The sequence below is a fragment of the Pteropus medius genome, unplaced genomic scaffold, assembly GCF_902729225.1.
Source record: "Pteropus medius unplaced genomic scaffold, Ma_sr-lr_union100, whole genome shotgun sequence".
In the NCBI taxonomy this organism is placed as follows: Eukaryota; Metazoa; Chordata; class Mammalia; order Chiroptera; family Pteropodidae; genus Pteropus; species Pteropus medius.
Genome location: NW_024340849.1, coordinates 38195671 through 38200220, shown reverse-complemented (window position 1 = coordinate 38200220; position 4550 = coordinate 38195671).

Sequence of the window (4550 nt, the reverse complement as noted above, 5' to 3'; positions counted from 1 at the left end):
CATTGTAGGACATATCGGTACTTCATTTTTATATTCATTTTCTTGTGGTACCATTACAAAATATCACAGATTGTGTATCTGAGGAACATAAATGCATTATCTCTTGGTTATGGACTCCAAAAGTTTCAGATCAAGGTGCTGACGGGGGTCACTCTGAGGCCACTCTTCTTGGCTTGCTGATGGCTGCCCTCTTACTGCCTCTTCATATGGCTGCCCCTCTGTGCTCACACATGCCCCTAGTATCTCTTTCCCGTAAGAACTCTAGTCACATTGGATTAGGGCCCCACTCTAATCCATTTTAATGCAGTCACCTCTTTAAAGACCGTATTTCCCAATACTGTAACACTCTGAGGTACTAGGGTTTGGGACTTCAATATCTCAATTTGAGGGGGCACGATTCAATCCATAACAATTCCCTTTTATGGCTGAATAATATTCCGTTGTAGATATATTCCCACTCATCTCCTGATGGACGTTTGGGTTGTTTTCACCTTTTGACTACTATGAATAGTGGTTCTATGAACATTCAGATACTAGACTTTGGTTGAGTACCTGTTTTCAATTCTCTTTGATATACACCAGGAGTTGAATTTCTGGATCATGTGGTAATTCTACGTTTAACTTTTTGAAGAACAACCAACTGTTTAGTCCACTTAAATGTAACATATCCAAAATTATGATTATTCTCATCGCCCTTATATTTATTTATTTATTTTATTGATCCAGCCAGAGTTTATTGAGCTTCTACTGTGTACCAATCACAGTTCTCAGTCCTAGGGACACATAGTGAACAAGACAGAAACAGTTCCTACTCTTATGGAGTTTGCATCCTAACAGGAGATGGGCAATGAGGAGGAAACAAGTAAATAAACAAGATAAATTTAAATACTAAAAAGTACTGTAAATAAGATAAAAAGATGGAGGATGATGGGAGATTGGGGATAGACTTTTTTAGCTTGAGTGCTCATGGAAGGCTTCTTTGGGGAGTTGATATTTGCACAGATACCTGAGAGAGAAGAAAGATGAAGCCAGGGGAAGGTGTGTGGGGAAGGATGTGAATGGAATGAAGAGAAAATAGGGTGGGAGAAAATTGACATAATCAGTGTAGTTTCAGGCATGGAGAAGGAGCACAGAAGCCCTGAGATGGAATGTTTAGAGAAGAGAAAAGCCAGAGTGGCTGGAGCGCAGTAAACAAGAGGAAGAGTGATACAAGAGAAGGTCTAAGATGCACAGGACAGCAGATCATGTAGGATTTTTTTTTTTCTTTTTTTATCCTATGCTATATTCTAAATCCCCATGACTGTTTTGTAACTACTAATTTGTACTTCTTCATCCTTCACCTTTTTCACGCAGTCCCCCAAGCCTCCTCCTCTCTGGCAATCATCAGTTTGTTCTCTGTATCCATGAATCTGTTTTCGTTTAGTTTGTTCGTTGCTTTTGTTCCTTAGATTTATGCATATCGGTGAGATCATATGGTATTTATCTTTCTATGTCTGACTTATTACACTCATTCATCTCCTCTTTAAACCAGATCTTCAGACACCACCATCTATCCAGCCAACCTATTAAAAGCAGAAGTTAGCTCAGCTTCTTGATTTCCATTGATTGAGATGCCTTATCTCCCATTCCACTCTACCCCGACCTAGTACTACCATCAGGCACCCTGCCCCACCAAAAATCTTGGAAATAAGAGAAATGAAATGAGTTAGAATATTCAAATTCACCTTAAAGAAATAAAAAAAAAATTCTGAGACTTGAAATTAGACTGAAAGTATTAACACATTCAAATAATGTGTCAGTGGAAGTCCAGGCAACCCTCATCATCAATCACCAGGCAAATTTTCTGTGTCTAGCCTCACCCCTCATCAATCCACTCTTCACACAGCTGTCAGAATTCTCTCTCTAGTAAGCAAATCTGAAAACATTATTCTCTCCATTTAAAACCTTTTCATAACTCTTTATTGTCTAAATTCTGAAGTCCTTAGCATTAAAATCTTTTGAACCTGGCCCTGAATTCTCCAACCTAATTTTTTACTTTGCCCCTGGCGAACTCTAGGTCTTCCCAGGCCAAACCACTTGCTCTTTTCCAAACAAATGCTGTATACGGCTCCTCATGTGTGGAAGCCCCCACTTGCCCTACAGCCCATCTCACTAATGCCCCCTCTTCTTGCAAGATTAAGCTCAGTGTCATCTATTTTATGGAACCTTTTCTGAACATGTGGGTAGATCTGACTTCTCACTCCTTTAAATACCCACAGGGCCCTGCATATAGCTTCTATCATAGCATCTTTAATACTTAATTGTACTTTTGTTTATGATTTCAAGGTCCATGAGGACAGGAACATATTTTTATTCATATTTGCCATTTCAATGTTAGGCACTTCAGAAAGCACTCAATAAAAATTTGTTGAATAAATGATCTAAAGTTTATATCCAGATTCTTCATTCTACTTTCAACTTCTGGTCCTTTCCTGATACTTCTCCCAAATGACACATTTTTTGTCATGTACTGTGTTTCAGCCTTTCTTTCTGATCTGCTGTTTTTCTTTCAATCTTTTTCTTTAGTAGAAATTCTGGACTTATTCAATAGGAGGCTTCAAGTACAAATTGCCGGTTATAAAAACAGTCATGGGGATGTAAAGTACAACAAAGGGAATATAATCATTAATATTGTAATAACTATGAATGATATCAAATTGGCACTAGACTTATTGGGATGGTCACATTATAAGTTATATAATTGTCTAGTCACTATATTGTACACAGGTAACTAATTTAATGTTTTATGTCACTGTAATTGAAAAATAAATTTAAAATATATACAGCAAAAAGAAAATACAAAACAAACAAAAAATAATAGAAGACTCCAAAAACTTCTTTTGGTTGATGCTCTTCCTGTTTCTTTCTTATCCAGAAGTGAGGGGTCTATTTAATTCCTGGTTACACCCATTTTTCCTCAAATATTTATATCCCAATTGTAATCCTTTGAACACTAAGAGGGAATGCAATTTCCACATACGTTCATAAATATGAGCAACATTTGCCGAGCATCGGTCTGTATCCTATTATATAGCTATAGTTTTGCCTCATATTAGTTTAGAGTTTTTAGAAGATTCAGAATGTGTTTCTGACCTGGAATGGGAAAGGGGCAAGGGTTGTGTGCTAATAGGAGATGTCAAGGGCAGTATCCCAGGGTTCTCAAGCATAGACAATTAGGGATCCTGGCTCAGAATTGCAATTTAGAGGAAACACTGTTATTCAGTATGTATTTCTAGAACATCTGAATAGTCACTATGCAGTCTATTAGATCCAGTCTCCAGATCCACACTGCCTAGGTTTGCTACTTTAGCTATATGACCTGGAGCAAGTTATTTTACCTCCCTGTGCCTCAGTTTCATTATCGGTAAAATCTACCTAATGATAGAATTTACTTCTCAGTATTATTTTGAGGATTTAATGTAGGGAGGAGGAAAGAGAATTAAAAATGTTAATCAAGCCACATTCAGAGACTGCACAATGCTGATCAGCCCTATAGCCAGTCCAGGAGGACACCTTCAGAACAACAGAAGCTTTCTACTGGGATGACTAACAACCTATTCTCCACACCTGTAAAGGGGAAAGAGGAACCAACAGTCATTCCCTAGGGCTAAAACCATGGGAACCTAAGGATTAAAGGCTGAGAAGTGCCAGCCAGCGGGCTCTACATACTCTTCCCCTTCCCTTTCCTCACTGTATATCCCTCAAAGGAAATGGGAACTAAAGAATGACAGATAAACTGACACTGAACACTCAGCCCCTTACTCTCCCACTGTCTTTCCGTGTCTTCCTCGGTCTCTCTCAGCCTCCCAAAGACCACATCTGTGTGTGGATTCTTACCTAATGATAGAATTTCATTTTTCTAATTAACTTTCCTTTTCAATCTCACTTTAACACATGAATTGAATTCTTTCCACACTCTCCGCCAAAGGACCCTCTTCTCTTGGTCCAGGGCTTGGTCTCCCCCAAACTCCAGGAAATTTGCCCTGTCGTGCCTCAGATTGACAAATTAATACAGTATGAATATAGTGAAATGTAATGCTTAGCTATTTTTATCTAGTCACTTTATGAGAATCTCGCCACAAAATACCGAATCAAAATTTTAATTAGACTGTCCTATTTGTGCTCAATGTTGTATAACGCATTTTAGAAATTTTCACATTCCATGCCCCGCCTCCTGATGACAATAACATAAAAATGCGACTGTCTTCTGCTTCCCTCCGCTGTCTACACCTGCTTTTTTTATCTCCCAAACCATCCCAGTTTAGAATTAACCCGGGAAATAATAAACGAAGAGCTTCGCTTGCTTGTTTATTTATAGTCCACGCAGTCAAACGCAGATAACTAGATTTAGCGGCTATCTCCCGCAGCCAGGAAGGAAGGAAGGGTAAGACGGCGCGGGCCAGTGCAGAGACTGGCCAGAGCAGACGCTGGCCAGAGGAAACCACACCCAACACGGGCTCCGCCCCACACCGGCGACACTGACCGCAAGCACCAGCCGGCAGAGGCCGGAA